Genomic DNA, 22743 nt, shown 5'->3' on the forward strand with positions numbered 1-22743 from the left:
ACGATGCTAATAATTGCAAACGAGATTTGCAGTATTCTTCTGTTCCCTACGGCATTACTTGCTTTCCGTATAAATATTACTTGAACTAATGCTTCTATTGTAATACTATGACTTGCATTGTTGCTTCCACAATTACCATTAGGCCGACTACCGGTGTAGAGTTAAAACTGCTGATCCAATAGAAAAATTCCAACACTTCAGATTGAAAACCTATATTTGCCAGCAACCTCCTTACACTTTCTGTATCTATAAATACATTCATAACAAAGTTGACATATGGCAAAGAACTTTGTTACAGTCTGTGTGTATATATAAATCCTAACAGTTTTACGTAAAACTATTAAATGACTAAAATTACTCTTTCGTACCAGAATTATAGAATGCAATAGATATGGGATAAACAAATGTTTAACGCATGTTACATCTTTTTTGACACATATATGTACCATTACCTTTCTAATATATTTATATTAAAATCTAATGAAAATTCATTCATTTTAATATAACGAAAAATAAATTTATATTTTACTTTCAGATTTACTAGAACCAGTGAACAGTATCTTCCATAAAAACAATGGATTAAATTGTGATTGCCCTCTAAGTTGTACTACACAAAGTTTGCATCATTCATATCTGAAAATGTAAGATAATTTAATTCCCTTTATGATCTAATAATATTGAAATTTAATCTCTAGTATCTTATTTTTACTACCTAATTCTTGAATATCTTATAGAAATCATGAAGGTTTATGGATACAACTTACGTTTTTGAAGTACAAGTTCGTGTATTAGGTGAAGATTTTGTGAGATTGTGATGATCTAAGCACAATTTCTTATTTTCTCTGAGCCCTGTGTACTTCTGTTTTCTCATTAATCCATCAACTATTTCCTTGTCACTTGCTTTATATCTTGTTGTTACCTTTAATCTATTAAGCATTCGAGGTTCTTGAGAGGAAGTCACATCGGTAAACGTTTAAATTTTATTGCTTTCAAGAAAAGAGAAAAAATTATCTAGTGCTAATTCTGTTATACAACTTTTTAAACATAGCTTGTAGCGATATTTTTTTGATGTGACTTCCCTCAAGCCGCCATGACTATTAAGGAAAAGACTAAATTGAGCAACAAAATATACTCTATTAAGTTTTTCAGCTGTGTATTGACTGTTCTGCAACTTGACTCTACAAAGTATTGTGCAGCAATTTCTGCCACATGTTTGTTGAATAACGTTCAAGCATAAAAGACGTAATAAAGCTGACAGAGTAAACAATAATCCACTGTGGTGGTTGGTAGAATATAACTAGAAACGAAATGAGAATGATCTTCATTAGAGAACGAGAAAACTCTTTCAAAATCTGCAGAATCCCCAGATTTCCCCACAATCTGAGATTGAGTTAGAGGGTGTTTGAAAACCGGGTTAAGTGGTATAGTAGGACTGGAATATTATAAGCCAGTATTGCTAGTAACAGAGTTGGTCCATTATAGATTATCAACTGTATACATACTAATAGCGTTCGGCAGTAAGCTAGGTACAAGAAATATCTAAAAAATAATGTAGCCACCTTCATCTTCTTCTTCACTGCAAGGACAAAGAGAAGAATCTCTGTGTCCTTGGAATTAACTTAGAGATGATTATGAAGGATTACGATGTGGTTTTACTTGTTCTAAACAGCCTTTGCGCCTCCAGTTTTCTTATCGATGCGATTAATCTGCCTTGTGAGTGTATGAGTAGAATTTGCAAGGAACGATGCGAGTAAACATGGAGATAGTCCATTTCCGTTGACTGCACATTATGGAAGTTTTCATACAATGTATAATAGTTACAAGTAAGCATAGTCTCGCTTTGATTATCTGCTAGTTCGTTTTTGGGAATTTAAGCATGGGTTGCAACATACATTAAGTTATAGAATGACTGAATTATGAAGTAAATGAAATGAATACTAAATGAAATTATGAGGTGAATTTCTACATATGTAATTGTGCGGTATACCCCGAAGATATTAAATATTAGGTGATAAACAAGTTTCATGCTGTTGAAGATTGCGCAACCTAGTATTTTCCAATGTCCAGCGAGTTTCGCAATGTAGGAGAACCGAGGAAGCTAAATTAAAACTTTGTAAACAAGTTAGCAACTAAAGTTATAACAATAATATTGCTTTATACAAGAGGAGAGTGATTGAAAGCAAGAACCATTATGTAAATTTAGAAGCAAGTATTGCCTTACAAAAGCATGTCAGAGCAATTTAGAGGTAATTTAGAATGGAGTACGTTAAAGAATTCATTACCCATGGTGGGATGAACATTTCTATATTTTCTTTGGCATGAAACTCATTCACGTTAAATCCAATTGATGTTATGAGTAGCTAGGAAGTTTAGTACTTTTATCAAGTGATCAAAATTTTAAGTACGCTCATGATTCTCATTGTTTATTCCAGAGAAGGAAATAAGAAAATTGGTGAATTTGGAGAAGCTGAAATGCATTTTCTACTTGCAGAAACTAGAAGAAGACTGAAAGTTGTACGCAGTTCTATGGATGTTGCACGTAAATATTTCTTTAAAATGCAAAAATTAATCTCCTTAACTGCTGGTTTGTTAATTGCTCCCTACTTAAATTAACTTATTGCAATTTTGATAGCGATCGACTATCATCAGATTTATATATTAACGTATATCTAAGATGTTTTCAAGGGCTGAAAGATTTCGCTTACATCTTTGTCTACTCTGAGGTCTGAATTAGTTTCTAGTTCACTGATCTAACTTACTGTAAAGCTATTGACACAACTAACTCAGAACAGGAGATGTAGCAGCGTCCAATCCTTCTTTTTTTCTGTAATTCAGAATAGAACTCAAACGAGTAAGTTTCATTTCATAATGTGGAAATACGGTAGACTTCCAAACTATGCGAATTAAGTACTCAAACTTGGACAGTAATTCTATAACTATCTGAATAGAGGAATAAGATCGAAGATAAAACTCATTTCTCGGACGCTGAATCCATATCCAAAAGCCATCACTATGTCTTTCTCTCTCTCTCACACTGTTTTTGCTTTGTGAAGAATAAAAAGTGAAACCAAAAGGTCTAATTGATATCTGTCACTTCCGGTTGAAACAGGAATATAATCAGAATGGAAACACATTCTTGTGGTACTGAATTAGTATCAAATTGCTTGTCGCTATCTATTACTGTTTTGTTCTATTATGATACATCTTGAAATTGAAAATTGTTTTCTTCATACCATTTCGAGTTTGAAATCAGGGTTAACAAAGGAATCAAATCTATTCTTGCTATTCTGAATCGATTACAAAAAGCCACTTCTTGCTGTTTATTATCGATTTGTCCCATGGCGACCAACGTTGAAACCGGGAATGTTTGATTTCCACCACTTTGGGCTTGAATAGAGGGTTAACGGAGTAGACGGAGATTACTCTTGGAATGCTGAATCGATTGCACAGAAAAACAGAAACATTTCTCGATATCTTCTACAGTTTTTGCCCTGGAAATCAGTATTGAAACTGAAAGTAGTAGTAAATTTGAACTATTTCTATGTTCAGTACAGTGTGGCTGATAGTTATTATATGTTTTTTAAGACAGTGAATCGTTTGCAGAATATCGCTCCTTGCTACCTGTTAAAGTTTTCGATCTACAGGGAAAAACTTTGAAACTGGAAATAGCTAATTTCAGTTACTTGTGGTTTGCAAATAGAATCTGTTCTTGGAACGCTGAATCGATTTCAAGAAATATTTCTCGATTTCTCTTATCGTTGTTATCAATCAACCCTTTAGGTGGTTATGATGTAGTACTACGTCATGACATATGTACAGTTAAAACGGCTACGACGTAGTACTACATTTTTCTAAAAGGTCACTAATGTTCAGTGGCAATGACGTAGGTCTCTCTGAAAGCTTTTCTTCTTACATTTAAATCGGAAACAAATTAATAGATGGCTCTGTATGCCTATAATATTTAAACGACGTTGGCTTTAGAATATCAGATGGCACATTGTTGTTCGTAGGCAGAACATTGCTGCTGCTGTAATAAAAGAAACAAAAACTGCATTTCAAAACAGTAGCAAACATCTTGGTGATTCGGGGATGTTTCTGGAACTTTTTTTTTATTGTTGTATGCTATTGTTTTTTGTGTGAAACGTACATCATTATTTCATAGTTTTAAGGCTCTTGTGGCTACGACGTAGTATTGCGTCTGCTACCTGAGAGTACACATTTCCAGAAAACTGTGCCAGTTAAAGGGTTAAAATCTGCAAATAATATAATCAGTAATATATTAATTTCTACCTCTGTCTAGTACAACAGAATATTATTGCAATATACTTTATTATTCAATAGTATAGCGTATAACGAAAGAAAATGTCCAGAAATGATGGATATGCCCACCGATACATCTTATTTTAACAAAAGTATATTAGGCGAGTATAAATCCTCATGCGTCATTTTCCAGAAAGTCAAGAAAATCAAGAAAAAATAAAATACTACTAAAAAGTCTGCCGTTCGTTGTCAACAATAACTGGTAGTTTTTATTTTCCTTAAACAGTTATTTATCTATTTCTGTACTGCATATATTTAAAAAATACATTATTACCTAGCAGCGTATATGTATTGTTCATCGTTTTCTCCTTAGGGTGACACACGTACTCCCAGGGCCAGATTAAGGGGGTCTTAGGGCGGCTATGGCCCCGGACCGGTATACCAGAACCCCCACTCTGATCAAAATCTCTAACTGGCTATCTAAAAAGAATCACTTAGATACAATCATCAATATAATGTACGATAAAAAAAATATGGAACTATTTCCTTAACATCCCTACTGTACTTTCACAGAAATGTAATAGGTGAAGTCAACAGGGGCCACATATTTTTTCTAGTCCCGTGCCTGCAAGTGGGTTAATCCAGCCCTGTGGACTCCTGGCAGTGAGGTACATACATACTATGTGTAACGAATTATCAAAACTTAAGAAATTATCACAACAATAACAAAAATAGTTAAAAGATAACTTGTCTGTCTGTCTGAATATTCTGTCCAAGGCAGATTTTATTCTGCTCAAGGGAGTGATATTAAGGATTATTATCTTTATACTTTCATTGTGCGATGTATCCTAAGAGGCGAAGAAGTTCACATATTTTCCATAAACCTATTGTCCTTGTTCGAAAAAGGGTCGTTTCATCTCATCATCATCATAGGTATTCTGCCTTTATTGGCAGGTCACTTGCCGCAGCTGAGAAGCTTCCATGCTCCACGGTCCTCCGCTAACCTTTTCGTCTTCGCGTATGATCTTTCTGTTTTAATATCATCCATTAATTGTAGTCTCCTTCGCCCCCTCCCTCTCTTTCCCGCCACCATACCCTCTAGGACGTCCCTCATGATACAATCTCTTCTTAGGCAATGTCCCAACCAGTTTCTCTTCCTCTTCCTAATAATATCTAAAAGTGTTCTTTTCTCACCCACCATTTCTAACACTCTCTCATTCGTTTTCCGCTCTACCCAACTAATTCTTTCCATTCTTCTCCACACCCACATTTCGAAGACTTCCAGTCGATTTTCGTCACCTTTACGTAATGTCCATGTTTCCGCCCCATACAGTACAACACTCCACACGAAGTATTTTATGAGTCTTTTTCTCAACTCTTTGTTCAAGATCCCACAAAACAGACTTCTCTTTCTTTTAAAGGCTTCTTTCGCCATTCCTATCCTTGCTTTTATTTCACTTTCGCATTTCATGTCATTACTAAGAATACTACCCAGGTATCGAAAACTATTCACTTGTTCTATTTTCTCCCCTCCTACTTTTATATTTGACACAGACGTGGAGTGCACTTAGCGCCCGTAGATTTAGCGCCCACATATAATATCGTATACTGAGCGCCCAGAAAATATTTGATGCTTATCAGTGTGCTAGGGTTGACCAAAGAGAGAACTAGTTTATATGTATAAATGTAGTTTCGTACTCAAATCATCTATCCCATCCCCTCTCTTTTGACGACTAAAGAACAAAAAATTTTCACCTGAAAGATCCTGCTATACTTCCTGCACAATTGTCATGTCACTTTTAAAACCCCTTAGGCAAGTTGAAAGAAATGTGTTCTTTTCTTCCTCTTCTGTTTATCACCGTCAGCTCTAACACTCTGACTTTTCATGAACATCTGTAATTACCCACAATTTAATTACTAGAGACCGGATGTCTAGGCACTAAAAATCTGTAAAATAGGCAGGCAAATAGGCACTAAAAATTTTAAAAATAGGCACTAAAATGTAACTCGAAATAATGAAGATAAATACTCAATACCATTAAAAAATAGGTTCAGGTCATAGATAATGTTCAAAGAATATAGAAACATACCTGTTTGTTAATATTTTATTTTATTGTGCATATAAAAACCAAGCTTCTCATGCATTCATACATACTGGGTAAATCTAAAAGATCTGCACATACTTTGGAAGATGATTCGTGATATCAAAAGAAGACCTGTTGCATGATGCATATCAAAAGAAGGCAAAAAGTCATGTTGCATGTTGTGGAATTCCGCGTCGTGTACGAGTGACAGGGGTGCCATTTTAAAATTGAAAATCGAATCCTGACAATTGGAACGAGACATAAAAGTGTGCACATACTTTGAGAGGTGTTTTCTGACATTCAAGAGGACTTTTTGTTTTCTTTGCATGTCGAAGTATGTGTACGATTTTCGATTTCAAGTTGGCACCTCTGTCACTCGTACACGTCGAGGAATTCGACAACATGCAACAGGACTTTTGTCTTCTTTTCATGTCACGAATCACCTCTCAACGTATGTGCACACCTATCTGTTCCGTTCCAATTGTCAAGATTTGATTTTTGCTTCCAAGTTGGCACCACTGTCACTCGTACACGACACAGAATTCGACAAAATACAACAGGACTTTTTTGTCTTCTTTTGATGTAATTAATCACCTCCCAAAGTATATGCACATCTTTGAAGTTCATCCTGTATGTGCATTGTAACGTAGCACGTGTTTGTATCTACAAACACTTATTATACGTATACATGCGTCTTTATTTATGTTGTATAAATTATATATTTTCCCAATGAAGGCTTATTTTAAAGAAAATGCATAAAATAGACAACATTAGGCACTAAAGCAATTATTTAGGCAGTAAAGGTCGAAATAGGCAAAATAGGCAAAATAAAATTGGCCCCCTCACATAAACTTTGAAACGTTATTTTTGATCATATCTTTAATATTAAAGAATAGGCATTTTGCCTAACATCCGGTCTCTATTAATTACGATTTAAGAGCATTACCATATCACCTATGAGATTTTCACATATGGATGTGAATTCATGTGCCAGCGTTATTTTAAAATTTATATAGTTTTAAATAATAATAATTACACGCACCTTAATGCAAATACTACTGCATGGAAAACAGCAATTATTTATGCACATTGCATAACTTCATTTCCTATCGTAAATACAGGGTGTCAAAAAATTCAAATGCCAAAATTTGCTGGGTAATTCTTTATATCAAATGAAAATAAAACGTTCTAATGAACATGTGTCAAGTGTTATAAGCCGCCCTAAACGCAATCAATCACATTTTAAACCCTAGTTTAAAAATAATGGAACATATCGTAAGTAGTTAAAGAAATTCGGCAAGAACTAGTATTTCCTCTATCTAAATATCCATAAAAGGATACACTTTTAACCCTAGGACCATTAACCCTAGGACCTAGGCGGCGATTGGGGGAGCAAAGGGGGCGCAGTTGCCCCTCCGCTTTTTGAAATGACCCATTAATGTATATAGTTTCATTTGGAAATATAAAGTTTTGTATGTATTATTGGTTCATAGAATACAAATGGTGCCATAAAATATTTGTCATTCCATGAGTACGTATTGGTTATCATTTCGTGAAGTTAAGAAAGCTACAGAAATTGCGTTTTTTTAAAAATGCCACTAAAAATGGCCCAAAAATTAAGCTGTTGGAGCGAGACAATTCGAGCGTACTTTCATTTCATCTTACAAGGGCTCGATATGTTAGTAAGCCGCTCTGGATCTAATTGAGATATCATTTCGCAAGAAAAGAAGTCCTTCACAAGTTATTCTTTAATTGCACAAAAATTGACAGTTCCTAAAACAGTTATTTTCTTGGAAAATTGACAGTTCTTTCCTTTTTTCTTATAGTAAGGAATATTTTGATTTGATTTTTTTTCAGTTTAACATCCTGTTCAGCAGCGAAGCTATATGAGACGTGAACTTAATGATTAACGTAGAGTCCAGACCACGTGAGCTCCCTCCGGGAATTGAACCCAGGTCTCCCACGTCAAAGGTGCGTACGTTAACCGCTTAGCCATGAAAGAGCTCAGTAAGGAATATATAATTTTGCAGTGCAATATACGAGTTTAGGGGTGTACATATACAGTTTTATTATACAATTAAATTTAGTAAATTCAACATAATTCTAGATTTTAGGATTATTTTGTATAACTGGAATGTGGAGTGACTAAGTATTGTTGAGTTTTGATGTATTCCAAGAAAATGAAAACTGTATCTAATGGCAACGAACATGTTTCGGGAAGCTGCAAAAGTATTTCTTTGAATGTCGTACGTAGCATATACTTGTAATATTCACTGTCTTTCTAAGAGTAATAACACATATAATAACATGCGTGGAATTAAAAATATAAGTTGTTCATTAATTTCCAGTTTCAATATAACTTTTGCAGAACAAGCCTTATTATCCATTACTATGATTATTTGATTAATATTATCCTTTCTATTTATTTGTTTTGCAAATTTGTTATTAAATAGGTCCTTAATCTGATCACACAATTTTCCAGACAGAATTTTAAGATGCATGATTTTCTGATTTTTTGATTTCATGAGCAAGGAATCAGATCCCTTCTTACACCTTCGTTGTATAAGAGTACAAAGAGTTAGTATCTTGTGTTGCTCTTGTCAATTTACGTAACAAAATATGAAACAAGATATACGGTATTTTAACTGAAAAAGAGAGTTATACAGTTATACAGCCTTTAATCTATATAACAGCCTCCTAATAGTTATACAGCCTTTAGTCTAACAAAGTGTTACAAGCAACCAGGAAAAGTAACATTGACATACAAATACTGTATTCAGATCATGTCTTGCCTCCCCACTTTTAACGTCCAACCGCCGCCACTGCCTAGGACTACCAGGTGGATCCATTGCACTCGTACGCATACTTTCTTTAATGCTAAGGCTTAGTAAGTATTGAGATTCTATGACATTTCCCTGGTTGTGTTCTTGTATTATATTATTTAAGTTTTTTTTTCTTTTTTTTTTCATTTCCGTGAGTTAAGTGATAGTTTTTAAAATTTATAGCATTGGGTACCGAGTGGGTCCATTAAACTCGAGCCTTAATGAAGAAATATGAGGGTAGATTCAGAATAGATTGAGATTGTGGCTCGTAGCGGAGTGAACGCTCTGATAATCTTCCAACTGTCCCAATGAAGTCAGATATAACATATTGCAACTGTATGTGTTATTATTTAGTTTGATTGATTTAATTATTTGCAATTTTGCTTATTTTAGTAGCAGCTTTTCTTTATTTATTCACTTATATAAGTCCATTGTCAGAAGCATAATAGTTGCTTTTGTCTATCAAACTGTATTAATTTTTCCATTGTATGCAGTTGCGTATCCAGGGGGAGTTTCCCGGGATATGAACTCCCAAGAACCAAAATTTTAAAAAAGTTGCTAGAATAAAATCTAAATTTGTGCTTTCAGTCTCCACATTAACAAAAAAAGTTTTCCGGAGTAGGACACTGACCCCCCCAAATAGAAATCCTGGCTTTGCCACTGATTGTATGTAAAGTTTTGTTTATTGTTAATGTGTTTTGATCATTGCACGTGGTAGACAAACAGATCACTAACAATACTCGTCACTATTGATGGTAGAGGAGGAATATTTTTGGTAAATCAATAAACAAGGAAGAAATTGATTCCCGACAGACGATAAGATATTAGCAGACTTATATACAAATGCAACTGAAGTTTCTTGTTCAGGTACCGATATTGAAATGAGACGTTGAGTAGTTTTATTATCCAGAGGATTGGTTAGAAGTTTGAGGCGTAGCACCTATAGCTAATGCAAAAGCACGTGCTAATGCAAAAAGCAAAACTCCGGAGAAAAGCGATCCTACATGGGCTGCCTTATATTTTGATGACAACATCGGCGCTATTAGAATACCTGATGATGAACTGTTTCTAATTTGTGAAGTTGCAGATTCTTCATTCACACACTCTGCAATATAATTTTATTCTTACATACAATATGACTGTAGACAAACAATTTCTCATTTTTTGGGTGCGCTGTCTCTTTTGACAATATATACCCAGTAAGATCACCCATTGCAAAACACAATGCACAACTATCCTGAAGTGGTCACTTCTAGAGCGGAGGAAAAACTCAAAGTTATCATATATTACAACACAACAAAACCACACGTTCACACTATCAATCATATGGCTCGCTGTTAGATTACAAAACAATGAACAAAATGGTCTATGACAGTATTTTACATAACTGATGTAAGTGGACTCAACACTTATGGTATTGTGTCATCAAAGCGTAATTTCAAACGAGAAACAGACATTAAAAAGTTTGAAATGCCGTAAATTCTCCATTTCATCTGGTTAGCAGTTCGCCAACGTTGAGAAAAAATCACGGAGAATGGAAGCTTCCCTGCATACTGAAGAGGAACAGTCTAAGAAATTCTCTCCAGCAAAGAGGGAGCACAAAACAAGAACTTTCTGCCGCAAATGCAAGCTACATGAATGTACTGACATGTAACATTTTCGAATTGTAACACTCCGATTTTGATAAAATTTGGCAGGTAGATATTACACATGAAATAAACGAATACGTGTTTTTTTTTTCTGGGGAAAACTGTTTTAAGTGGTAAAAGCCTCCACCCAAAATTTGGAGAAATTTCAGGTCCGAAAGACAAGAAGAAGTTAGCCGGAGTGAATGAAATTGTGCACAGATATTATAAACGTTAAATGATGGAATATGTGTTTCGTATTTTCCTGGGAAAAATGGTTGGGTGGGGCACAGACCACTTCAAACCTTTGATCTCGAAATATCAAAAGCACTAATAACAGTACGTCAAAAATGCCTACTGGACATGGAGAATTGCAACGAAACTATGTTTACATTTCATCACGACTTATCAAAGTGCTAATTAGTGTAGTGAAAAGTACCTAAAAAGACATGGAGAATTGTAAAACAATTACCTGTGACTAATTAATTTTTAAATTTTGTTACGCAGAAATAAGTTTTCTTCTTGCACATTTCAATATTATACTTCTGAATAGTGTTTTACTTCATAATAAAACCTTCCTTTTGCAAATAATAATAATAATAATAATAATAATAATAATAATAATAATAATAATAATAATAATAATAATAATAATAATAATAATAATAATAATAATAAATAAATAAATAAAAATAATAAATAAATAAATAGGTTTGTATTTAGTTTTATGTCCCATGGTTTTGCCAGGTAGGCTAAAGAAGACTTGAATTTACTGATTATAGTGGAATCCGAACCACTTTGGTCATTCAATGCTCTCCCACCAGGAATCGAATTTTGAACCTCATACGCCAAAGGCTTGCGTTCTTGCCACTAGACCAGCGAGGAGGGATAAAACAAACATATATAGGAATATGTAAATTAAACTCACAACCAGACGTGGCTAGTGAGGGAAGTCGTAAGCCAAAGCGTTCCAGACAAGTCACACGAACACGAAGTACATACTGCAGCACTTGGAATTGGCGAATTTTTACAGGGAGAATGAGAAAGTCCGATTTCTATGGAATGGTGGACGGATTTGTTTTCCTTTTATCTGAGAAGGGTCAGAAGTGATGGATTACTTACAGTAAATCGTACCAGAAGAAACTGAAGAATTCCTAATTTATTTTGATCAACATTACGCATCAGGTAGTATCTGGAGTATGCGACTTTCATCTTACGGTGATCTTACGATTCAATTTCTTTGCTAGCCTCTTTTGTTTCCTCGCAACATAGCCGTTCATATAGCAAAATTACAGAAAGAGACACGATCGAGTAAATTGATAGAAGCTTCGAATTTGAAATTCCAAAAGGTTTAACCTGTCCATCCTTCCTTGTGGATGGACATTACAAAAGGATGAGGCCATGGTTTCAACTACATCGAACAAGAGCAGCGAGATGAATTACCGAATAAGAGGATAAAATGGAAGACGGCTGGCCTTCAAAGGCACTTGTTCAACTTAGTGATGGATTATTCTCAAAGAAACACCATACTCGTTCAATATCTGATTGGAATTGATTACTGCATAAGGCTGTAACTTTAGGGTATAATGTGTACAATAATGTTCGTAGAGCGATTAACTTATGGTTCGTAAAGCAACGTTCTTTTTATTATAGAACGTTACGTTGTTTTTCAGTGCTTGTAGTGTATGATATCAATTGCTTAACTATATAGATTTATATTACGCATAAAGCTGTGAAATATGTATCAGACTTAATGCGGATAGCTTGTTAGATGTTTTTTTTTTTTTTCTGAAACTGTGTAATACCATATGATAATATGACATTTTTCTTTTTTAGTATCAAACCCGATGTTGTCATATAGTCAGAGTTACCATATGACAGGTTTTTACCGGGACAGTCCCGGTTTGGAAGCTCTTGAAATGAAATGAAATCTTTGGATTTTACATCCCACGATTAAGGAGATAGGAGTAGGATGGAGGAGACGGTGATTGTGAGAATGAATGAAATGGTGTAATGAAGAAAGTGAGAGGAAACGAGAGAACCCCGAGTTTATCCATGCATGCAGCGTCTGACTACCACAAAGCCCATTTGACGCAAGATGGGATCAAACTAGGGACCCCATGAACCAGATGTGAGTGTTTCTACCACTGAACTACCGTGGCCTCCATGAAGACTCTTATCCCGGTGTTTCGCCAGTTTACATTTTGTCCTGGTTTTAAGTCGTGGGAATATGTTCACCGTTATTTGTATGCCTTATCATCATTGCATTATTCTAGATTACGTCTGTTTTACATAGTTTTCACATTAAAAGCTACATATGTAATCTTAGTTTATAGTACATTTAAATATTGTAGAGCACGGAGTACCACGGAGTACAGTTACATGCATACATACACACACACACACACACACACACACACATATATATATATATATATATATATATATATATATATATAGGCCTATATATATATATATATATATATATATATATATATATATATATATATATATATATATATATATACAAGGGCGGATCCAAGGGGGGCTACGGGGCTATAGCCCCCCCCTTGACGCTCGGGTTTACACTGGATAAAATGGGCTTCATTTCTGTTTTACACTGGATAAAACTGCAAATTATGGTTTCGCCCCTCCCTTAATCATATCCTGGATCCGCCACTGTATGTATATATAATATATATACATAACTACGTTTCTGCGTTTCACCCTTTCCCCCGGAGGTTATGATTCATTGAAGCGTCATAATCAGTGCTATTGGCTGGTCTTTCTGTCTCTCTCTCGCTCTCTCTCTCTCTCCCTCTTCATAACAGTTTTACTTAGTGGACGTTAAGTACACGGACATGGATGTAAGAAAAAACAGGAATTAACGACCTGTGGAAAGAGTGGTAAAATGAACTGGACATCCCTGATTGTGAGATAAAATCAATATAAAATTCCTTCTGTGAGCCAGAAACACTGGGCGCTAAGTCTACGGGCGCTACATACACGGAACCGACACAGACCCCTTCGTTCCAATCACCATGGCTTTTGTCTTTCTAACATTTATTTTCATCCCATATTCTTCAAAGCCCTTTCTCATTTTTTCTAACATTTTATTGATTTTCTTTTCAGATTCTGCAACAAGCGCCATATCATCTGCAAATCTTATGCATCTAATCATTCTACCTCCTACCGAAATACCATCATCTAGTTAAAGATAAAAACGGAATCAATACAGTAATCTGAAAAATAAAAAATGAGAAATAAATCAGAACTAATAATAGTAATTTCCTTCTGTACAAAAAATGAATAGAATAGGAAAACAAAATGATACTTCCAACAGTGGAATAAAAAACTTCTTCTTGCTCAGTAATCCAGTGTTATTACTCTAATAATTATGTAAGTGGAAAACGAACCCTACAACGCCCCGGCACTGGAATCAGTTATCCTGGACCGGTGGCTGTCATACAGCATCAGAAGTCTGCCGCAATGCCTTAGGAATGCCCAGTCTGTACTACATCATGAGGCACATATATTTTCCCTCGTGTGACCTATTAAAGGATGAATCTTCCTTGATGATCGGACAGAAATACATTCTCATCACTCCATACAGTTAGATCCCAGTATACCTTTGGGAGTTTAATATTTCGCTGTCCCTATTCTAATCATCTCGCGTTCTGTGACTTTGGTGGTGGCACAGTCACTAACGTTTCTCGTCTTTGGTACGAGCGATTTCGGGTTCGATTCCCGGTGGAAACACTAGGTCCAAAAATTCTAAAAGCTTTTTCAAGCCAACAACCCTGAGTAAGGTTTTCCTGATACTTTCGGAATTACTGCAACTGCAACTACTTCTCGGGAATAAATATGTGTCTCCTCTTACTTAGGTGTATACCCTAACTAAACATCTATGTTTGCATAATCATACAAATTTAGTTTTCCTTGTCAAGTTTATATCATCAAGGAGAATGGCATTTCTACATTGTTTTAGAGTAAAATATTAAAATATTTGACCTATTAAAAATTGGAAGAATTTTTAAAAATGTCAAGGAACACTTTATAAAAATTCCAAGCATGGAGCTACTGATTCGTAGTCAGCTGACTTAGCCATTAGCCCACGACCACTTCTTTCTGAATAAACTGTCATTGATATCTGTAGAACAATTTAACTTTGTCCTCACTTTGAATCTTCTATGATATTTTTCTTTGTTTCATAGATTCTTTCGTATTTCTCTTATGTTGTCGTCACTTCCTACCTACTACTCATTATTTCTATTTTCAACTTCTGCCCTCTCAAGTAAGTAGTATTTTCCAGGTTTTCATTGGGTCTCCCCACACACGCTTTGACTGATTTAATTTTCATATTCTGCACACCAGTGAGTGCAGGACCGCCAGGTGCACGAGCAGGTGAACATTTACTTTCTTGACAAATAGTACTTAGCACTGTTAGAAGAAGCTATTAACCGTAGAGTAGGTAGTGTAAATTCGTAGCTACTTTTCCTTGTATTCAAAACGGTACAAGGAAGTTTGGAAAATAGCTAATTGGAATAAAAAAATGGATTAAATTGAGGATTAGAAAAACTATGCATACAAGAATTGAGCAATCATTGTGTCATTATATTGTGAATTTAATTCCGCATGTCAATGTTTTCTGATAGAAAATGCTCTTACTTTGTTTCAAATTTGTTTCTTTCTGCACTACTTAAGTCAGCGAATATACAAATGAATTTTACTGAATTATAACGTATTTTTCGAGTGTTTTGTATAATTAACTCTGCTGAACTTTTACGAAGATTAGTTTTAAAGGTTGCGAGACATAAAAGACTAAGAGAAATTCAGTGGAAATGTGGGGTGCTGACTGCCACGGATGCTGACTGCCACAGCCAATTATTGGTGCCGATCGCCACAACTGGCGCTGATTGCCAATCTCAAGGCGCTGACTGCCACGATGGCGTGCTGACTGCTACGAGCCTGAGAGAAAGTTGCTAGACGTAATATTACCGGACGCCAAGAAGCATGAAAGAAACTAGATGAACCTTAGGATCGTGTTGTTCAGACCAACACCTAACAAAGGTAACAGGTCTCTATATGTACATTCATGTCCAAAATTATTGTCGCATGACTATAAATATGTTGTTCTAGTAATATAATTTGATAACGAATTCGCCCGGTATTTCTTATAATGTTAGTATGTGTATAATCGGCAAAGACAAGTATGTGATAAATTTCATGTCAAAAGAGCAGTAAATAAGAACAATAAAACGAAAATATTTTTTTCTTGTCCATTAGTTACATTTTATTTTACTCATTGTGATTTTCGTATTTATAATTCTTTTCCTATGAAATTTACCACAAATATACATTTCCTGATTATACACATATCAGTATTAAAAGTACTCTGCAAAATTATCAAATTACATATTTACAAGAAGACAGTTATAGATATACAATAATATTTTTGGACATGAGTGTACTTCAGTTTTGTCAGGGAGCGGTGCGTACAAAATTGGTACGATTTATGTATTCTCACTTGAACTCCCTATGTCAGCATGAACTGTGTACAGCTGCGCAAATTATTTCGAGCAGCTCTTGAAAGTTTTATCAAAAAAGCACTGCTGGCTGTCCCTCACAAGGGAAGTTCAGGATAAAGCACTCGCCTGCAGAGATACTACGCATGCCATTTAAAGTCCCAATTCATGCTGATTACAACAAGCTAATACAATTCCTGTGCGGTTGAGAACGATTCGAGATATTCAAGTTGGAAGTTTATATGAGAAAATGAGTATATATGCATTTGTACGCGTTAAGTACAACATAATTAGTAACGAATATTGACATACGAATTGAAAGCTATCGGAAGTAGCAGAGAAAAAAGTGTTTCGCAATAACTAACGGATTTGTTAGATACAATTAGTCATTACATTGTTCATAATAATCATAGGTTAGAGATGAAAATTGATCACTGTTGTTCTTCTGTTTTATGAAGAAATGAAACAGGCAAAAGACTCCCTTGCACCAGGAACACTTTATATGTGCAATTGCGTTGCATCCGTCAAGGGAACAGTTCGCAGAACCAAAGCAAAAAGCAAATTCGACAACTGATTCAAAAGTTATAGGCCTATAATTTGTTCGTAACCTGCCTTGTAGAACGCAAACTGAAACAATCCAATGTATAGTGGTGATCGGAAGTGATTCGTATGGACACGAACTTTATTTGATTATTTCGTTGGTACATTATAACGTCCAGATGAAGAAGTTTTATACTATGTACAAATCTCCTGCCATAATCTTTGATTGATCGGAATCCAAACACATTAAATGGTTGCACAAATCGTGTGCAATTCTTTGGTATCTTCATAACCATTAGGTCTTTGCCATCCGTCATGCAACTTGTAATGGACAATTTGTCTGTGAATGGACCCCAGGATCAAGCAATAGCAAGTTCAAACCATCAGGCTTCGCCATGAGAGAGAATACTTAACGCACTGAAACGTGCATCCACTCATTTTCTCATATAAACTTCTAAGCTGAATATCTCGAACAGTTCTCAACGTACAGGAGTTTTATTACCTGTTGTAATCAGCATGACTTGGTCCTTCAAATGACATGGTTATTTCTCTGCAGGCGAGACTTCTCCCAAACTTCCCTTGTCAGCTGGCTTCAGACCATCATATCCATTAAATAATACAATAAAACAATTAATATAAACAATGAAATGTGCAAATTTTACATATAACAGAAAAGACAATCCCTTTATAAACATCCAAGTGTATGTCGTTCCACTTAGTGAGCAACTTTATAACTTATAGGATGCCACATAGTTTTGCTATGAGGATTACTAAATTAATCCCTAATTATTCTCTATTAAATTAAATCATAAATTTAGTATTAGGGATTAATTCCTCTCTTTCCAAATACAGTTTCTCCCAGGCTCGTGGCAGTCAGCACGCCGTCGTGGCAGTCAGCGCCTTCATATTTGCAATCACCCACAGTCGTGACAGTCAGCACCAATAATTGGCTGTGGCAGTCAGCACCCGTGGCAATCAGCACCTTTCCAGTGGAAAGTAGATTAAGAAATTATGGGTGTGACATAATAATAATAATAATAATAATAATAATAATAATAATAATAATAATAATAATAATAATAATAATAATAATAATAATAATAATAATAATATAATTCATGAGTAGCATAGTATGATTTTGATCGTTTTTCTTCTTTACTTGCAGGATCCATTGGAGGAGTGTTCGGTCTTTTTGTTGGGGTCAGTTTAATGAGTGTCGTTGAATTGATATACTTCGTATTAATAAAACCAGTATTTCTTTTATGTAGGTCATTGTATATTCTGCTGAAAGTAACTGCGTGATCCTGCCATGGTAATGAAACATTACCAAAAATTCGAAAGTTGTCGAGTTGAAATTTCACGAAAGAGTTTTTTTGAAATTACATCTCCGAGATATTTTCTTGCTGTCTCTAACTACTTATATAATGTTAGTTACATCAAACGTTTAAACTGATGCCTAGCTAAATAATCGCTACTAATAAAATTTTCTGTGTAAGTCCGTACACACTTCTCGAGGTCTGTCTTAGAAAAATCACTATTACTCTACCACCTTCTAGTTTTTCGTAAAAGAAAATATTCGACCATAATACCAGACCCTGTCTTTTCTCTTGCTTGAATTCCTCAGTAGGTGACACGCTGGAATTACATTTGAATAGAGGAGCTGTATAGCAGAAGTTTACCACCGTATCATTTCCGCTTCACTTTAATTAATTGTCTTCTAGGAAAGACAAATGAAGTTTGTCTCAAACTCCATGCCACCTATCTTAAATGTTTAAAATATGTACTTGAAAACTTGAACTTAAGAATTATATAATGTAGTTTCTAGTACAAATTGAGTGATGTACGAGCATTATAGTAATATAATTTTCGTAACAGTGGATTTACAAGAAACGATTATCTCAAACTCGTAAATATGAACGTAAATATGATTCAAAACGACAAGCAAACAAGTAAATAATAAACTATTTTGACTTACATAGAAAAAAACTTATTTTGAAACAGAATAGCCTTTTATAAAGTTTTCATATTTAGATTTAAAAGTGCTCAAATATATGAAGATTGTGATAACTAAGGCTCGGAAGTTGAGGACCTAAGAATCAGGGCCGGCCTTAAGCCGATTGGACCGATTGCTCCCAATCGAGCTTCGCGCCTAAGGGGGCTCCGTGCTACTCTACTCTCCAGTGCCGTTCGAACAGCATTTTGGCCCCAGAGCAAATAAGTGTGTTGTGGTCCCTATGACTAAATTTTGCTCTTAATAGATGTAATTAACGCATGCCATTCTAATTGCAGGGCCCCAGGGCTAATTAAAATGCCTGTGCTACTCTCGGTTGTCAAGTACACACAACAACATATTGCAATACAGGTACATCCATGAGCTCCACAAGGGAGGATATGGCCTCTTCCTAACAAGTAAATGTATAGTTTGTATTAAGTTTCCGGGCTTAAGAAAATATTTTCTGAATTTAATGCTGGAGTAGTTTAATTTTTTTTACGTTTACAACTTCTGTTGTAAAAATAGATATTATGTCCAGGGAGTATTCTTCACACCCCAACACCCCTAATACTACCCCAAATTTCCTTACACACACCCCTAGGCGTAAAAATGTTGTTTTCTTTGAGTTTGTGTAAAAATGTAGACTATATCATTATTCTGGGTGCACACTCTGTTTTATTTTGAACACCCCACTAAGTAAAAGTTCCTGGCGTTCTTACTGATTATGTCATGTGATACTACCATGAATACCGATATGATATTAAATAAATCAGCCTCAGGGCGACTTCTTTGCATATCCTTTCTCTTATTATAGCTATATTAAAAATACAAAACCAGAGGACAAACTTTGCCCTCTCCTGCGGAAACTCTTGTGGATGTATTTCTTTTAAATTAAACAAATCAAATCGGGAATACCCAACGTATACTAGTGCGTACTGAATAGGTTTGTCTGCTTACGCGAATAATCCAATAGAATATATGTCATCCATTTTCCATCAGTTCCTTAAGGTTTGTGATCGTCTCATCACCATTTCATTTTGTTTGCAATCGATAACGATTTCAAACTGATTATACCTTTCATAAGTAGCTACCTACGATTTTCTCACTAGCATACATTAGGTTTTCCTGACATTAATTCTTTTAAAAAAGATATAGCTGTTAACAAATCTTTGAATCAACGAATTCATATCAATGTGCATTTCATTATATCTTACAAATATAAACTTACGGAAACACAGACTCCACCATTGTATTCCTCGTAAAATTCTAGCCCATTTTGAAATATTATAGGACCCCCTTCCTATTAAAAAAAAAAAGTCGAGCGAGATACAAGATGGCCGACTTCAAGATGGAAACCATGCCCTCATACCTTCTTGCAGCATACCCTCAAATAGATGTATACTTCCTGTCGGTGTCGGTTAATGTGTTTTCGTTTTCATCCCTTTATCCGTTTTACAAATAAAGTGAAATTTTCAAACTTGAAACACATTTTTATGGCTTATTCTGATCAATCAGGTCTTCGGCCACTGCGGCCGGCTACGGAAGGAAACACTTTAAATTTTGTTTAAGCTCGTTTCTTCATATTCCACAATTCTCTGCCAAGTTTGGTCAAGAAACTAGATTTTGACTCAATAGGTTTACTTGTAAGATAAGAAAACTATAAAATACTGAATCTTCTTGAAAAATTGCGAGGCACAAGGATGAAATATTTATTTTAAAATTCATTCACTGTCTGCATTTTCATTTGAGTTATTTCTCTGAAAAAATAGCTGTTATAAACTACGGACAGGGTGAGCATTTTCACCAGAACATTTTGCAGATGCAAAAACATTATAAAGGGAAATGGGACCCGTCCATGATGAGAGATTACTGTTAGTTCCTCCTGAAAGTGGACTCCACAACATAGAAACGGTAAAATGTTTCGAAACTGTCTTTGCTGTTAATCATTTTTCTTAGTCAAACTTATAAGAAACATGAACTGACAAACTTAGCATATGACTATGTCCTTTTCAGACATGATATACTAATATTGCTAGTTGTATATTTACATATACTGTATATAATTTTATATTGAAGTGCGCCTTATATATGTTTAGTCTATTAACTTTCACGCACTATTTAAGAACACATTTTGGTTACCATCCATTCTGACTGCAAAATCTCTATTAAATTTTTGAAATGAAATGAAAATGATCTTTTGTTTTTACTTGACGTCCCAGGATTTGTTCTTAGAAGATGGATGATTAATGAAAGGGAGTGATTATGAAATTAAATTTTGTGTGCTCTCTCACCGGGGATCGGCTCAAGATTATGTACGGTATATCACAGGCGCAGGCTCTAACCACTAGACCAGCAGGGAGAGCGCAACATAGACCTTGGTGCAAGTTAGTTGTAAACCTGGAGCCTCGCAAAATGTTTCCAATCGGGCCCCATACTTCCTAAGGCCGGCCCTGCTAAGAATTGCCTGAAAAGGACCTATAAAAAGACCTAAATATATCTAAAAAAAGGACCTAAAACTGGAAAAAAGTACGCAAAAATAAGACCCAATTTAATTACATATCTAATAAATATAATGCTCAAGAACACAAGTTTCTGATAGATTAATGGTCTGTCCTTCTTCCACAAACTGAAGTACAAACTAAAATAAGTAACCTTCTCCACCCTCATCCCCCTCGGTGGAGGACATTGTTACGCCTTCTTATTTGATTGTGATTGTTGCAGATCTGGTCTTATCAGTGCAGTCGTTGAAGAATGTCTTATCTTTTGAATTTTCTTTACTAAAGAAAAGATGTTTAAGAGGCGGTGGTGATTCGAGTTAATGATCAGCAAATTTATTGTCGAAAGATGAAGTGCAAAGAAAGACGTTAAGACCTATGAAAAGCTTAAAAAGCCCAATTAACAAAAAATATGCCGAAAAAAGCAAAAAAGGACAAAGAAAATCCACCATTTTCTGGCCTACAATGACCCAAAATGAACATATATTATGTTAAGCCCTCGTCTTCGGGCACTCGTAAAAAAGAGGATTGTTTTTCTCAACTTCCGGGCCCTAGTGATAACGAAGCTTATACATGATCAAATAGTATAATCAGTGTAGGAAGTGATGAATAGCATTTTATTTTACTTAACGTGTACATCAGCATTTTAAACATAATTTCTTAAACTTTTTAAATATTTCTTTGAACTTTCTTTAACACATGAGGATGCTAAGAATTGTTATAGCAGTTATTCTCGCTCAGAGACAATCTGATCCCATATTTTTCATAGCATGTAGCTAAGATTTCGAAATTTTATATATGGTGTCAGGTATCCTGTATACCTTGTGATAATTTAGGACCTGGAAACTAGTTGAAACTTAATCATACTTTTGGGTACATGTGACTCAGTGGTAGAGCGTTTACCTATGGTGCGTGGGGTCCGTGGTTCGATCTCAGGCCCAGTAAGTTTGTGGTGTACAACATCGTGTCCGTGGGTTTTCTCGAGATACTCCCGTTTTCTCCCACTTTCTCATTACACCAATTCTTCCATCATCATCCACTTGCGTTAATCATCGTCTGTTTGAGCCTAACTGGCATAAACATGGGACGTTAAACTCAAAGATTTCTTTTTACTCATACTTTTAATAAAGGCATCCTTTGTTTCATTTTTATTTTACGTATAACTTAAGAACCAAAAAACTGCACACCACAAGCTTGTACAGCAGGCGAATGTCAACCATCATATCAAATTTGATGCAGATGGGGTGAGTTTGGTATATCCCTGTGATAGTTTTTCCAGGGGGGGAAATCAACTGAAGGGCAAAAATGTCATCCAACTAGTGGTGTAAAACTTCCGTACAATAAAATTATGTCCCATCTTGCATAAGCCAAGACAACTGCTGATACTATTTTATCACAT

The 22743-nt window shown here is 35.2% G+C and overlaps 1 long non-coding RNA gene across 1 annotated transcript; it reads left to right on the top strand.

The window, feature by feature from the left end:
• Positions 1 to 518: 518 nt before the first annotated feature.
• LOC145666701 (uncharacterized) lies at positions 519 to 18545 on the top strand. The gene is made up of 3 exons (XR_014127808.1): positions 519 to 641; positions 2433 to 2539; positions 18022 to 18545. It is a non-coding gene; the product is annotated as an uncharacterized LOC145666701 (long non-coding RNA).
• Positions 18546 to 22743: the final 4198 nt, after the last annotated feature.

This window comes from Thermobia domestica, chromosome 1 (assembly GCF_964235325.1).
Source record: "Thermobia domestica chromosome 1, izTheDome1.hap1.1, whole genome shotgun sequence".
Classification (NCBI taxonomy): domain Eukaryota; kingdom Metazoa; phylum Arthropoda; class Insecta; order Zygentoma; family Lepismatidae; genus Thermobia; species Thermobia domestica.